A 17,241-nucleotide genomic window follows, 5' to 3' on the forward strand; every position below is an offset into this window, starting at 1 on the left:
TCTGAATAGTGGATGTGACAGTACCTGGAGACAGCAGAATAGAAAGAAATGGAGAAAATTACAAAATGGAAAGACTTGCAAGAAGAAGTAGAAAAATTGTGGCAAAAGAAAGCAAAGATAGTACCAATAGTAGTAAGCATCTTGGGTGCAATTCCAAAACATCTGGAGCTCCACTTGAGCTCCATCGTATTGACAAAATCACCACCAGTGAATTGCAAAAGGCAGCTTGACTTGGAACAGTTTACATCTTGCAACAATACATTTAACATCAAACAACATCTGCCCATTCCCAGGTTTTGGGAAGGACTTGATAGGTGGATAAAATGCCAAATGCAGTCTAAACATCTGGCTGAGTGTACGACGGACTATAATAATATGGAAAGATATTATTCCTATACTTAATTAGCATATTTATGCCATTATATTTCATAAGATTACTCTGCCTTATGGTCAGCATTATGCATTCAGCAATAAGGGCTCTGTATAGGATTCATCAGAAGGTTAGACCATAAAGAAAGGACCATGTGTGGGCATCTGTCAGATTCCTTAAAAATAATTATCAAGATACAAAGCAAATATTTTCAGGAATGATGTAAAAATATACCATATGCATCCATAGGTGTATATGTTACATGAGGAATTATTAGCATTTTTGATAACAAGGTCATTGAAAGACAGGGGAAAAAAAATCAAATGGGTGTCAGAGAATGAAGAAATCATTGGATTTTACATTGGCAATTAAGGCAGACAGTTCGATCCTTCTATTTACTTGGAGCCAAGCCTGTGTGTAGTGTATTTAAAGCTTATTTTTAATCTTTATCCCCCCCGCACCCCAAATCCTTTTTTTTTTTAAGTTTACATTTAACACTAACTTTTTCCATATTGGTTTCTAACTGTGGACTTCCTGAAATAAATGAAGACATTCTGTGTTCTGATATATATATATATTTAAAAAGGAAACAACAGCAAAATTAAGTACATTTTTACTTGGAGATTTATTTTGTTTTATTAAATCTGACACCAGTCAGGGAGAAGAAAAAAGAACAACAAGAAGCATCTTAAAAATGCTTCATATTTTCCATAGAAATTTGCCTTCGTTAGGTTTTGAGAATCCATGGGTTCATGAGCTCATCCACTGACCCTCTGCCCTCCCTCCCACACATCTATTTTTTTTCTTGTATTTGTTTTTTTTTTTTTTTAATCAAAGTGAATTTGCTTGTTGGGTGTAATTTTCCAAGCCTTCACAGACCTAATAAATAAGGAGCCCCTGTAAAACAGTAGCTTGACTTAAGTGAATCTGTACAAAGGAAAAATATAGAAATACAGTATGTACAAAGTACCGTCAGTGCACCATCGCTACAAAGTTCTGATTTAATTGGCTTTAATTTAAGACCCTGCTCCCAAGCTCTTTGAATCACAATCTTCCAAAATGTTTTCCCTTTTGCTAAACACAATAGCCTTATAGTGAAGGTGCACTCTGATCACTATTGTGTGAAGAATTGCTTTATTCAAATTAGTAAACAGTTACACTGGATCACAAGGTGATTTGAACGTATTTTCCCCCCCTCAATTTTCCCCCCTTAGTATTTTGTCCAAACTGGGATACTTCCCAGTTGTTTTACCAAATCAGTGCTCTAGTGTACTTTTGGATTCTTGGCTACAACTATACAAGTGCACACAAGTAAATCCTACCCTGTTATCCTCCACCCACCAACTGAGAATCAGATTGCACATTTCTTTTAACCATGACAGGAGAAAGCAAATAGTGAAACAAAATCATGGGGACTTGCTTCTCACTTTACCCCCGTGTTTTCATTGGCTTGGCCATACCTTTCTAATTATCATGAAAGAGCTTTACATCTGGAGAGATTGTCTCACTGGCTTCCTGGATCACTGCAAAACCATCAGGGTTGAAATTTCATCCAAGTCTTTCATAACACCCAGCAAATATTTCCCCTGGATAGTTTTACACCTTGAGGGGATCCTTTTTTTTTTTTTTTTTTTTTGGTCTTTAGTTCAACACTCTTGCTCTGTTCCCAAAAGGGGTGCTATTTTAGGGGAATTGAAAGAGAAAACCGAGAGGAATAAACATTTACTGAGTTCTCTTGGCATTCAGTCTCTTGAAAAACCACAGTATAAACTATTCATGCTGCTTCTTACATCTGTCAAATCAAAATTAAAAAAATTAAAATTAAAATTAAAAGCCAGAAAAAGTGTAACACTGAAAATATGGCATTAAAAAGGATAAAGGTGGCCTTTGTAAAAAATAACGCAGAAAAAGTATATTAGCCAATAAAATATTCTAATAACTCTTCATTTAAAAGTGCATCATGGGTAGGAGATAGAGATGACTCTGAAGTGTCAATACTCCAGTATAGCCCCTTCAACCGCCTCCCATTACAACGCGAATAGGTCCAAAACCATACAATGCAAATCACAATTCTTCATGTAGCAGCAAAACCACAGCAGGTTTTTTTTGGGGGGAGGGGATCCATTTCATCGTCCAACTTCAAATATTTGAACCTTGAAGTCTATGAGGAAAAAAAAAAAGTACATACATTGGTCCATGTGGCTTTAGAATCAGAGGAAAATCCTCCATCGGCAAAAAAACAAAGGTTTAGGGAGAAGGGGGCGTGGTCATCGGAATGCTGAGAGTACTTTTGAGGGGTCCATGATGTGCTTACAGTCTTCTGACCCAAAGGCACCCTAGGGTTTTAGCCTTCCCTCTGAGAGAAATAATGATGGGAAATGGCTTTGTTTTCTTGATTTCTGACCAGATATGGTGGTGAGTGGACCAGCTGGTGTTGTCTGGTAAAGTAGCACTGATTGCTCGGCTCCCTTTCTCCATGCAAGGTACCCTGTCAATATCAGCATTCCTGCAACAATAAAACAGACGTGTCAATATCTTTACTACATTATAACGATTCAGTGCAGTATTGTATTTGACATAATGAGAATACTCAGTCATAACATTAAGGTTCTTTCAGGAGAAGAGAAAACAGAAGATTAAAGGCGGAAAACATGCAGAGTAAGAAGCACAATTAGAAAACAATATGGTTTCGCTTAATTTACATTAGTGCAGGGCTATCAAATTGGCGGCCCGCAGGCTGGATGCGTCACGCGCAAGCCATGCCCACCCCAGCTCCACAAATGGGAAAAATGCCATGAAATGTCACATGACAGCAACATGACGCTGCTAGTTTGAAACCCCTGCATTAATGTATATGGAACCCTATTCTTCAAAGAACTTTTGCAATACCATCTACCAAATTCTTCTTCATAAAAATCCAACTAGTTACATAATTTCTTTGGAATCGGCGCAACTTTCAAACTTCTAGAGTTGTCAGTGGCTATGAGCTCAAAAATTCTATTTCCATTTAATAATTTAAAGAAAAGAGATGATAACTCAAATTTTGGATGGTATGTTAAATAACTCTTCCTGTGGCTTATTTCCTGAGCCTGTCTTCCATCTGAGATCTTTCATCAAACACTGAAACAAATAAAACTTTTTTTTTATTTATTTGAGACAATAGAGAAATGAAGATGCCCTCTATGGACAATGATATCACATCACTTTCAATTGACTGAAAAACCCAGCCCCTAGACTTGGATACAGATTCCATCATTATGCCATCATTAAAAGAGCCATGGTGGTGCAGTGGTTGGTACTGCAGGCTAACTCACTGCTCACTTCAGGAGTTTGATTTTGAATGGTTCAAGGTTGACTCAGCCTTCAAAACTTTCAAGGTTGGTAAAATGAGGACCCAAATTGTTGGGGGCAATATGCTGACTCTTTAAACCACTTAGAGAGGACTGTAAAGCACTGTGAAGTGGTATATAAGTCTAGGTACTATTTCTATTATAACATTGTCAGTTGAAATCATGATATTCTCTGATTCTTATATTATATATATAATATAATATATATATTATATATATATATTGTATGTATGTATGTATGTATGTATGTATGTATGTATGTATGTATGTATTTCTCTTTAGCCAGGCTCTTCCTACGTAAACCAAGATTTTTATGCAGCCTTAGTTCAGTGAAATCCCAATGGGCAGCAGGGAGCTTGCTGGCTGCTGGAAAAAAAGCCTAGAAACTAGTGGATTGGGATTTCACTGAACTAGGGCTGCATAAAAATTTTGGTTTACGTAGGAAGAACCTGGCTAAAGAGAAATACACATAAAGGCCTACAAAAAGAAAAGAATATGTGTGTGTGTGTGTGTGTGTGTGTGTGTGTATGTGGTGAAATCTTCCATGGATTGCCACCGGTTCGCTGCCTGAGCATGCATGGTGCGTGCCAAATGCAAGCTGTGTGTCCATGAGCAGTGCGCACCAAATGCACACTATGTGCACATGCGCAGTGTGCCCCAAACACATGCTGCATACGTATGTGCAGTGCGCACCAAACACACACTTCATGCAGAAAAAGGAAACTTAACAAGGTAAGTAGCACAGCAGGGGTGGGGGGAAAGACAGCTGTGCCGCATGATTTAGATTCACTAGAAAGCAGGATTTCCTGCTTGGAAATTTGGACGAACCAGTTTGGACGAACCGGTAGCTTTTTTTACATTTTACATATATATATATATTCACTCCTGAATATATCTATATATATATATGTATGTACACACACACACACACACACACACACACACAAGACTCTGTCTTATATTTTTTTGAACCCTGAAATAAGCGTTTGGTCTTATTGCCATGCGCTCAAATGTCCAATTGGGCTTATTATCAGGGGATGTCTTATTTGGGGGGAAACAGTGTGTGTGTGTGTGTGTGTGTGTGTGTGTGTGTGTGTGTGTGTATGCATATTCTTTCTAGCCAGGTTTTACCTACGTAAGCTAAGATGTTCCACAGCCCTAGTTCTGTGAAATCTCATTCACAAGTTTCTGGGCTTTTTGTATCTTGCTGAAAAGCAACAACTCTGTGCTGCATATATGCCAATCCAATTTATCTCCTACATGAGAGGAAGGAAAAACAATTAAACCTGTTTCTTTACATGGTCTCACTGAATAATTTCATAGTTCAGAAAAAAAAATTCAAGAGCAGAGAAACTAAGCAAGATAATCAACATAAGCAAATGATTGTGTTTCTTCCTAATAACTAACTGTGTTCCATAATTCCAAGGTGGACTTGATGGAAGAGGTACTTGGAACAGAAGATCCTATATTATCTTATTACGTGGCATTTTAATTTATCAAGGATCAGTGCTTGTACGAGAAAGAATATCTTGTGGGTTTCAGAAATATTCAGGCATTGTATCTGGTATCTGAAATACCAGAAACCCATATTATGATACAGTAATTATTTAACTCCTGTATGAACAGGTCGTGTGAGATTGGAGTAATGTTAATCATAGCGTATGAATAGGCAGGCTTGCATAGTATTTTCCCCTTCCTCTTCAGTAAGGATTCACATGAACAGCTACCTCAGTTGCACAGAAACTTGAGCAGACTCTAATAGTTTTCCATTTTGTAAAATAATACATTGATTAATATGCCTTGTAATTTAGTTTGTTAACATTTCTTAAAAGATACATTTGAAATAATTTCTGTGCTTATTCAGTCCCCTGATAACTGGGGACGGCCACTGATAATTCACTCTATTCTATAGTAGGTGGAATCACCCGATTCATGAAGCATTGGAGAAAAACACTTTATATCTGCTTAAAACAACTTCATATTTCCAGTTTTGCTTTTTAGTGTAATTGACTGAAAAAGTTGGCAGAACTGGAAAATCCTATTTGCACCTTCAATCTCATATGCTACTCAGTTAACTGAAATATATTGAAAATTTATCTTACATTGCTTGGATCAGACACAATATGAACATCTTGTCTGCAAGCACTCAATTTCAGAGTTACTCTACAATTTCACTAGTCTATAGATAAAAATGCCACCTTTTCAGTATATTAAGCAAAATATTTTTAATGTATATGCTAAATTTACATCCCAATAGAATGAATAATAAAAAATGTAAAGTATCGAAGTTGAGCTTGATTCCTGGTGACTTTATCGATCACAGCCATATAGGTTTCTTGGCAGAAAAATAGAAGTAGTTAGTTAGTTTTGTCTTGTTCCAGGATTTTCTTTTTAAAAAAATTCCCAATCTACACTATAGCCTTGAAATTTATGAAGGAATCCCACCCAGTTATTAACCAGGTCAAACCTCATTTAGCTTCTAAGCCCATTCAAGGTCACCCTTGATTCAATGTTCCACCAACCAAGACAATTAATATTATGAGCTTATTATTCATAGCTGATGTTGTCAGAGTTCCACTAAAATAAATGGAAAGTTTTGCCTATTGGGAAAATGTTGGTATAAACAAACAGTGCACTATTATTTTTAAATGACTGTAATGTAGGAATTTAGCCCACTGAGCACAATATATGAACGATGATGATGATAATGATGATGATGATTTGCTTGGCTCCTTTGGAACAGAAATGGGTTCAGAGCAAAGTCAAGGCCATGATTTTCTTAGGGACCTTCTGCTGAAATAATCATAAAAGAGGCGGCATGTTCAAACCCACATACACGTTGGGGTCGCTGTATATTTATATGAATTCTGTTCTGAATGCATTCAACATTTTTATCGAAGTCTCTGCTTTTGAATAACCATTTATGTCTCTCCCCTATAAAATGAAATAAATGACATCACATCACTAAAATTGAGAGAAACATATTATTTGGGGGAAAATAGGAATGTGGGAGCCATGGAGAAAGCAGTACGTAACTTATCTCTAAGCATTTTTAATCAGCACTAGCTGCTATTAACATTCAGTGCATTTTGTTTTCTACATCAGATTCCTTTGTTAGTTTCTGCTCTTCTGTCTCTTCTTGCCCTGGTATATTTTCTTCCAACTGCACACCCTGCAGTTTTCTTGAGAAGTTTTCCTAAGTGGTTTGCCATTCTGAGGGAGGGAGAGAGGGAGGGAGGAAGAGAGAGGGAGGGAGGGGGGGGAGGGGGAGAGAGAGATTGGCTCAAGGTCACCCAGCTGAATTGTGCATAAAGTGAGACTACAACTCAACCTCCCCCTTCATTTCTACCTTGATGCTTTAACTACTACACAGAACTGGCTCTCACTAAGAGAGGAGGCAAGGATCTCACTCACTAAGGATCTTGGCAAATCTTATTACCTTCTTGTAATAAGTTGAGTATAAGTCTTTCATGAACGGAATCATATTGTACTTGTACTGTTCTGTACCTGTGCTGTTTCTAGATTTTAGTACAATACAGTTTAGTACAGTTTTCTACAACCCTGGGCCCTCCACATGTGTTAAATATCAGCCCTCATAATTGTTGAAGTTCAACATCTCTGGAGGACACTGTACTGGGGAAATCTGACTTAAGGCTTCAATTTTTATCAGCAATGCATGTTTTAAGTTAGGAATTAGTAAATGGTGGTCAGCCTGTGCAATGGGACTTCCACTTGGTCATGAAGGTGCACTAAAAATAGATATTGTGAATAAAAGGGACCAAAGAGGAGTGCAGCTATTTATGACACTGCAGTTTGGTGTAATAGTTGGTTCCAGGCTAGAAATTGGGACACTGTGTGTTCTAGTTCTGTTTTAGGCATGAAGTCAGCTGGGTGCCCTTGGGCCTCTCAGCCCAAGGAAGGAGGCGGTGGCAATATAAAATCTTGCCAATGTATGTGCAGAGACTTGTCCAGGTAGTTGCCAGGAGTCAATATTGACTCAAAGACAGTCAGACTTGACGACAGAGAGACAGACAGATACACACACAAAAAAAATTGCAGTCAGCTTACTATGCATCCTTATGCCTAACTGTTCATATTCCATGCTTTTTCAAAATGTCCTAGACAAAGGGATGACATCTTTGGGAAAAGATCTTTAAATAGCAGATCAATTAAGTCATACAAAATGTACAATTAATATCAGCATGCAGCAGATAATATCAATAGCAAGTTTTACACTTCAGGAAGATTCTCAGAAATTGCTTTAAATTACTCTAAATATAGCGTAAACAGGCTAATGTTGGTTAACAGCAGAACTGCAAAGGAATTTGAACCTAATTGTTTGCTTTATTTTACACTATACAAATGATTCAATATGTACACTTCCAAATCAAATAATTATGTTACACACTGAATTTTCAAAATAAAGATTGGAAGTTCAAATTTAATTGGGGTGGACATTAAACATAGAGGATTTTTTTTAAAAATAAACAGTTTGCTCTTTTTGTCTTAGATATTTATTATTGTACATTGGCTTAAACTTTAGAAACATTTTAGCAACACTGGGAAAACTAAGCCAGCTGCTGGGTGGATATTCTTACAGATGGAGACATGTGTTAAACTCAAATGTCATTCTTTCAAATACCAAGAAGTCTGGGGAAATAAATCCACGGATACCAAGAAAGAGACCTAATATTGTAGAATACTTATGCAACGGGAAGTTAACACCTGATTTTCACTGAGTTAAATAAACAGATTTCTTGCTAGGACATAAAATTCAGGTGTTTTTCCAGGCTTGTAGAATTTTCATATTTACCTTTTTCATTCCTTTTCTGGTGCACAAATATATTTCCAGCCACAAACACCTTTCACAAGGGGTACAACAGTTCCCACATGGTACCTAATAGACAATGCACAGTGGAATCGAACAATAAGGCTCAAATCTAGTACAAATTTTTACTATTATTTAATTCACTTTTACCCCTGCCTTTTTGAGAGTTCAAGGCGGCTCATGCAAGCTCAGAGTGGCTTACAAAAATCCTCTGTGTTGGGTTGAGCTGAATATAAATAGCCTAAAGTCACCAGGTGAGTTCTATTAACTGAACAGAAGTTGAACCTGGTCAAGTTATAAAGATATTAAAGCACAAATTTATCTGGTTATTTACAGATTGAATATCGTTTCAACCATCCCCACAAAATAGCTGTGATGGGATTTTAACTCAATATATCTGGAAGACGATTTTTTATTCCAAACTTCTAATTAGTTTAGAATTAAAGTAATTAGCAAAAGTAATTAATATTGAATTGTAGCTACATCTTTTTAAATGGTAAAAGCAAAAGATACATTAAAAGTGTGGTAAATTTTCAGTGAAACTGAAGTTGATTGAAAAGAGAGAGAGGCCAAGATTGATTTTAGACCAAGGAAGTTTCACTCTATGGCTATAGCTCATAGTCATATTAAAAATTTAACTCTATTTGAAAGGATAGAAATTTAGTTTTAACATATAACACTTACATTATAATGCTTCTCCTTTCCATTTATTGTCTCTAACAAGCAGCTATCTTGTCTGCTATATGTAGTTGTATTCCCCTTTAATTTTGTAAAGCACAAGATTGAGGTTATGCACCTTCTAAGCCAGTGCTATTAGCTGAGTTGGTCTGCATATTCTTGTCTTAAGTGCAGGGAAAAAATGGTTTCAAATTGTGGCATTACTAAGAATCTACTCACTTCTCCCATATCTAAGGATTCAAAATATTCTACCTATATAATGATTAAAAAAGCCTCAGATGTCTGCTGAAATTCACCTTTCATTCATGTTTGCTCAGTCTGCTCTCCTGCCCCATACGGTATCTATCTATCTGCCTGTCTGTCTTCTAATGTCTTCATCTGTCTATAAAAAGTAAAAGATAAAGTTTTCTCCTACCTAGGCAAGTCCAACTCTAGGGTGATCATCTCCATTTCTTAGACAAGGGAGCCAGCAGTGTCTGAAGATGCTCCTGTGGTCATTGAGGCCAGAATGACTATACACTAGAGCTCACAGAACAATATTGCATTCTTATCTATCTCTCTATCTCTCTACCTACCTACCCACCTACCTACCTACCTACCTACCTATCTATCTACCTACCCATCTACCTGATCAATAGCAATGATTTGCACACTTTCCTTGCTCAGGATTTTAATTCAAAAGTAATAAGAATTCACACAACATTCTAAGCCATTATCAAACAAACCACACTGTAAGTGGCACAATGGATTGTAATGGAAAGTTATTTTAATCCTAAACAGATCTGCTCAGAAGTAAACCCCATCAAATTCAATAGAATGAACTAAATACATTTGAATAGGATTCTAGCCATAAAAAGTGAGCAAAACGTGGAAAAAATATTGTATAGATATCAAAACAAGTTAAAAAAATTAAAATGATAGTAGTACATTTCTCTTATAAATTGTTTAACTTATCTTTTATGTACATAAATTAATATAATATATATATATATATATATATATATATATATATATATATATATATATATATATATATATCAATCTATATAGTCTGTGGATTAGTAGCAGTTTACATAGGGGCACTTGATTTGAAATAGTAAGACAAAACAAGCATTGTCTGTATATGACTAATAGATGAGAAATAAACATAAATAGAACGGCAACAAAATTTACATTGGCATTGCAAGTACAGATACTGTAGATTGTTCCCCATGCTGCTTTCTCCCTGTTGCAGTAGCTTTTAACCAAAACTTCAAAATGAAGTTAATCAAATACCACAGATCCACGGAGCATCTGGGACCAAATATTTGAATGCTCAAATATTTTTATTTTCAGCATCTGTATTGATCTATCCCAACTATACAACTACAATATTTAAATGTTTAATACATTTTCCATGCTACCTGAGTAAATATAATGATTCATTATATGTTTAATTAAAAAAACTTAAAAGCAGATTGAACACTATTTATTTATCCAATCTCAAAACAACTTGAATTCTTGATGACTCTGGGCAATAGAAAGATTAAAAAAGAAAAACATAGATATATATGAGTTTAAAAGATTCTGGCTGACCTGATAAAAGTGACAAAATTGGGTTGGTTTAATGTCATGGTTCCGAGTTTATTGATATAAAATAGGGGGGGAACCCCTATATTTTAATAAGCACATACATGATATCGCTCTAAATTGTAAATTTTTATTTTAGCTTCTGTGAGGGAAAGAATAGGTGACTAGAAAAAAAGTCACATTATGGATAAGTGGGAAGAAAGTCAAGAAAGATAAAGAGTTTTAAAAAAAGACAGATGTAAAATGAGATAGAGACAAAAAGACAAAGCTTGAAGGAAAAAGTGGTAAGAGAAGAAATACTTGAGAAACATCATAGTACTTTAGACCACATCCCACAGACAAAAGTGCTAGGGAGATTGCTCATGTGAGAAAATGAAGAATGGAAATGGAACATAATCGGCAACTGTCTGAAAAGCAAGATTCTCAGGAAATATGTAGGGAAGGCACAGAGTTGAAAAAAAGTAGAAAGCTGGGGCATAGAATTATTTAACATAGAGCCAAGATTAAAAATGGGAATCAGGATGGTTAATCAGAACCTAGGTTCTGTCAAGGAATGTTGCTGGTCATGGCATTTGTTACCACTGCAGCAGAGTTCTCCAATGTTTCCGGCTTTGTGGGCCAGCAAGGGGCATGCTTCAAATGGAGCGTCATGCACGTGCTCGCCTGCTGCTTGCGCAAGTGAGGATGCATGCATGTGCTCACCAGCCGTTTCCATGATCTAGTTGTAACCCCCTCACGGCCGACTAATGGGCTATGGCCCACAGGTTGGGGATCTGAGCTATTGGAAGGAGACAGTGAGGGCTAAGAAGCAAATGGGAGTGAACTTTGGGGAGATTTTCTCAGCGGTGGTCAATCTTTCTCTGTCTTGGAGGTATATCTGAGGCCTGTGGGTGTCAGTTGAGTGAGCAAGTCCAACATTTTCAGGCCTATCTTGTTTGGGGAGTATTTTTAAGGGGCAAAACTGGCCCTATGACCACCATGTTAAAATCCAATTGGGGGCTTCTATAGGGTTAAAAGTACAGCCATGTATGTATGTATGTATGTATGTATGTGTGTATGTATATATGTATGTATATCTCCCTACAAGTCTTTGAAAGCACACTACTAGCATTAAGTCCCACCACCAAGCAAAAAAGGATTTGCCCTGAAGGATCTCACAGTTGGAAATGATATGCTTATAACCAAAGAATTGCCCACTCCTGGGATATTTTGCACAGGATTTGAAGCCTTTTTAGGGGAAAAAATCCCACTTAGAATCCTAGTGCCCTTCTAGAAGCCATAGTCCAAAACAATAACAAGGCTAAATTAAAAATGAAATTTGGTTACGCAAAGTTTAAAATAAAATACAATTCACACACTTATTCCCACTTTGCTTCTGTTAAATTCCAAGAGAAATTCATCAGAAATTTTTGAAAGGGGAAATTTTTGAAATTTTTGAGTGGGATTTAAGGTTATGCATTCCTATCAATTTTATTTGTTTAATTATATAAAATTCCTTATGTGGCATATATAGACTTTACTTCTCTTATTTTAAGAAATGAAAACAACTTGTGCTTTTATTTGTTACTGTTATTGATTTAAGAGTAACTTGTGAGTTGCCAATTTTGCTGATGATAACAAAATATTCAAGTTGGTGAAAACCAAAAGGGATTGTGAAGTGATTCAGAAGGGTCTCTTTGATCAATGAAATGGCAAACGTAGTTCAATTTAAGAAAGTGTAGAATGATTAACACTGAAGCACTGATTTCACATATAATGTGATGAAATCTGTTCTTTCTATAACTAACCAGAAAAAAGATTTGACGCCATAATGAATAGCTTTACGAAGGTGACAAAGAAGTGTATAGAGCTGTGAAAAATGTAAATTTTAGAATTCATACTGGAAAGCGACTAAAAATTACCAACAATGTAATACTTCTCTTATACAAATCTGCATTATGTCCTCATCTGGAATATCTTCCTCATTCAATGAAGTAGTGCTGCCTACTAATTTAGTTGGCTTAAAGGCAGGGGTGGGTTCTAAAATTTTTTACTACTGGTTCTGTGGGCATAGCTTATTTTGTGGGGATGGTTTGATAGTCATGTGACAATTCTTTAGGATTTAGCAGAGGTACTGGTCTACCAGGCTTTTAACTGCTTGTAGAGCTGTACTGGTCTACCCATTTGTTTTTGGAACATCCCGGTCTACCCATTTGTTTTTGGAGCGTCCCGGTATACCCATTTGTTTTTGGAGCATCCCGGTATACCCATTTGTTTTTGGAACATCCCAGTCTACCCATTTGTTTTTGGAACATCCTGGTCTACCCATTTGTTTTTCGAGCACACTGATCTACCACCATACTGCCTTTTAACACTGATCAGCTGTAGGGTGGCCCTTTGAAGCCCTGCGGCAAGAGTTTAAACAGTTTTTTTCCTTCCAGCCGATCAGCTGGGACTCGGGAGGCAGCGAAAAATTGGGGGCGGGCCAAATAAAAGGTAAGAATAACCCGGGGGGTGGGTGGGAGGGCCCAGCTCCCGAACAAAGAGAACCGGTTCGGTGACATCATATCGTCACTGCTACCGGCTCGGCCAAACCGGTCCAAACCGGGAGGAACCCACCACTGCTTTAAGGCCATTCTTAAATTTATTTTTATCATGGAGGGTAGGTCTTTCAAGGGCGATTAGTTTGAAAACATTCCTCTAAAAATTTAGCATTTGTGTCAGGGGATTTATGCATATTGTTTTTCTCCCTCTACATAAAAATATTAGATAAAATTAGAAAATTAGCAGAACATAAAATTTTATGTTTTATTATTATCATTTAATAATGTTTCCTGAGAAATCTATCTCTAATTAACTAACTGAATGAATGAATGAATGAATGAATGAATGAATGAATGAATGAATGAATGAATTGAATGAATGAATGAATGCTGGCATATTGTACTTACATGAATAGTAAAGAATTAAGCTCACTTTAGAAGAAATACTGCAGATGCTTAATCCTACACACATTTACCCAGGAACAAGCATAAATTAATATTGTGTTAACATTAATAACCTAATACTTAATATGCATTACTTTTGATTAAATGTAGTGTAAAATACATATTCATACAGAGAGACATGTAATATAGTTGCAGAATTAAAAATGGGATTGGATGGGAGAGGGGATTAATTTTCATCTGTGTCATTATTGCCTCATATATCCGATATAACCTTCTTCTGCAAATAGGGCTTGAATGATGAAGTGTGAAGGGGGTTTAGATTAGAAAACTAGTACAGGTAGTCCTCCATTTATAACAATTGAGTCCAAAATTTCTGTTCCTAAGTGAGACAGCTGTTAAGTAAAATTTGCCCTATTTTATGACCTTTCTTGCCATAGTTGTTAAGTGAATCACTGCAGTTGTCAAGTTAGTAAGAGGGCTGTTAAGTGACTCTGGCATCCCCATTGACTTTGCTTGCCAGAAGGTTGTAAAAGGTGATCACATGACCCTGGAATGCTGCAACCGTCATAAATATGAGTCCGTTGCCAAGCATATGAATTTTGATCATGTGGCCATGGGGATGCTGCAACGGTTGTGAGTGTGAAAAAGGCCACAACTCATTTCTCTCAGTACCATTGTAACTTTGAAGGGTCACTAAATGAACTGTTGTAAATTGAGGACTACTTGTACATGGGATCAGTGTAATTATTTATCCACCTCACCTGTTTAGTGAATACTTTGACAAGTAACCTTAAACATTCAAAGAGCCATTTGGACCCATTTCCCACAGAAAAGAAAACAACGGGAGCCACAAAACCCTTCCCGTGCCTGACTATTTCTTGAGCAGCCACAAAACTAGCATATGTAGTTGAATTAAATGTTCTGTTTTCTTCTGAAACTTTTCTTTTCTTGGATTTATCCATGGTTGGCCTACTGGGGGTTGAAAAGCTCAATAAATCGCATGTTGGTGGGTATCGCACATTGGCGGTTGTGATGCATATTTTGAGTGACAGGGAGCCGCAGCAGAGGGGTGAAAGAGCCACATGCGGCTCCAGAGCCACAGGTTGCTGACCCCTGATCTAATCAAAGATAGTAAACTCTCTCTCCTCTACCTTAGCTTCAGTATGAACAGCCAATAGATGTAATAATTTATGTTAGAAGATGAGGCATTTGATTGACAGTAGTGCCCACTTTTTTGTTTTTGTTGCAGAACCAGGCAGAAAATGGAATAATTACTTTATAGTAGCTTGTTATTCTTTACTGTTAGTTAAAACATCAACTGATTTATTTGTTTGTTCAAATTATATAGCTGCCCATCTCTCTCTCAAAGGGGACTGAATTAAATTCCTATTTTTTTTAATTGGCAAGGATGCAAATATCACTTAAGTAACATTCATCATTATTACATCTGTTAACCTTTAATAATCCATGGAATTTTAATAACTACATGACACTCAACAATCACAACAGAAACAATTGCCCAAATCTATAGGAATGACGGCATTTCCTGAACTACAAAATGTTCTACTTTTTGAAGTACTGCAAACTTGTTAATATTGGTAACGGAATACTTTGCAGAATGTTGACAAGAAATACTTAATTGTATAAAAACAATTACATGGAAAGATCCTTAGTATATGTGTAGGAATGCCTGTTGGAATGTGTGTATTCCAAACTGGCTAGTGCATTATACATAAGTTAACTCAGGGTTCTTCCTCACAGCTGATTTAAAGTGCCTAGTTACCAGTGCTTGATTGAGCCAGCAGAAAATTATTCCAGTGTAAAAATTGTGCTCCTTTTCCACCCCCCCCAACTCTTTATGGCCATAGCACGATGTCAGCAAAGGTGCTATACAAAGTAGAGACTGGTAGATTGCCCTGGCTTTGTTTTCCGCCCATCCACTGAATGTAATCAGCCAGTGAGAAAACATTCCCTTCCTATGGGTTGGGGCTGGCAGATAAGGTACATTTTGATAGGTGGCCAGTTCAACTCTGGTCTGTCTTAGTCAAAACTCACTGTCTCACAAAAGTGTTTTGTGGGGTTACCTTAAAGCAGAGTTCTCCAACGTTTCTGGCTTTGCGATTGGCCAGGGGGGGAGTGGGAGAGGGGATGGTTCTATGCGAGTGGCTGGCAAGTGCGCCTGCAGCTCCATTTGCGTGAGCGGTGTGCGTACGCACATACTGCTCATGCAAAATTGAGCATGCACACGTGTTTGCCCGCCGCTCATGCAAATGGGGTGAGGCTGCACATACGTATGTGCTCACCAGCTGTTTCTACAGCCCGGTTGCAATCCCCTCACAGCCCACTCATGGGCTGCGGCCCACAGGTTGGGGACCCCCACCTTAAAGCGAATGTTTTAAGCCCTGTTCTGGAATAGCATTATTCTGGTAGTAGTTTAGAAGAGTGATAAACTTACAATCAAAAGCATTTTGTACCTGAAACACTAGACCTACAATCTTTCTTCTGCTTTATTAAGCAGCTTTCCCTTCCTCACCACTCCTCCATTGCTCAGCTGTTGCAACATATTGCCTGCTTGAAGAAGAAGTGCTACTTTAACCCTAGAACAAGTAAGAACAACTCATGGAGTGAAATTAAGGCAATATCATGAAGAGAAAAAGAATGCTCCTAGGGATCGGTCATGCTATGGGTAGATGCTAACAGGGAAAGCTTTCAGTATAGCATCACTGTGTATTGAAATGTCAGAAGCCTGTATCTGCTTTGTAAGCACAGACAGAAAGCAGGACCTCAGTGTAGATTTCTCATATTAGGTATTCCTTCAGAATGAGTATGTATGTATGTATGTATGTATGTATGTATGTATGTATGTATGTATTTAACTAACTAACTAACTAACTAACTAAAAAATTTATAAACTGCCCAGCTCCCTCAGAGAAGGCCTCTGGGTGGTGTACAAATAAAATATTAAAACGTAAATGTGTATATAAAATTAAAAATAGGCAAAGATGATTAAAGTTCAATGTTAAAAGTAATTAAAAGAAGGGTACTCGAGGTTCTAACCCACCCCACGGCTGTATGAGCCCCAAGCAAGATTATCCACCCTATTAACAGCTTTGATACAAATATGTAACGGGCAATTATACATTTGACAATTCTATGTTTAAAAAGGCTCTTTTGTGTTCTTTAAAGAAATGTTATTTTTTGGTTATTTTTTGGTACGCCAGGTACCTAGCCAAGATCATTAAAAGTGCATATTATATTGGCATAGACATGCTTTTTAAAGGCAGAGAAAATAGACAATGTTATGGAGAAGGGAACCCACAGCAGTGTGATTCAATAGTTAAGACTCAAGCTAGTAAGCAGAAACTGCACTTTTAACTCCATTCAAACAAAGCTTGTGAAAAGTCACGAAAGTCTTATTTAAATCCTACTCTGAAAATTGTATGCTTCAGAAAGTATTTGATAAAGGTTAAAAAGCATGCTTTTACATTTCATGTAATTCCAAGTTTTAGAATTGCTCTT

The 17,241-nt window shown here is 37.0% G+C and overlaps 1 protein-coding gene across 1 annotated transcript in view; it reads right to left on the reverse strand.

The window, feature by feature from the left end:
* Positions 1–2,258: 2,258 nt before the first annotated feature.
* Positions 2,259–17,241, reverse strand: part of SOBP (sine oculis binding protein homolog) — a 138,530-nt gene continuing 123,547 nt past the window's right edge. The window contains exon 7 of the mRNA XM_070953601.1: positions 2,259–2,876. The gene's annotated coding sequence lies outside the window, so the exon portion shown is untranslated. The remainder of the gene's footprint in view (positions 2,877–17,241) is intronic.

The sequence above is a fragment of the Pituophis catenifer genome, unplaced genomic scaffold (assembly GCF_029215685.1).
Source record: "Pituophis catenifer annectens isolate HBS135680 unplaced genomic scaffold, rPitCat1.0.hap2 SCAF_1, whole genome shotgun sequence".
Taxonomy (NCBI): domain Eukaryota; kingdom Metazoa; phylum Chordata; class Lepidosauria; order Squamata; family Colubridae; genus Pituophis; species Pituophis catenifer.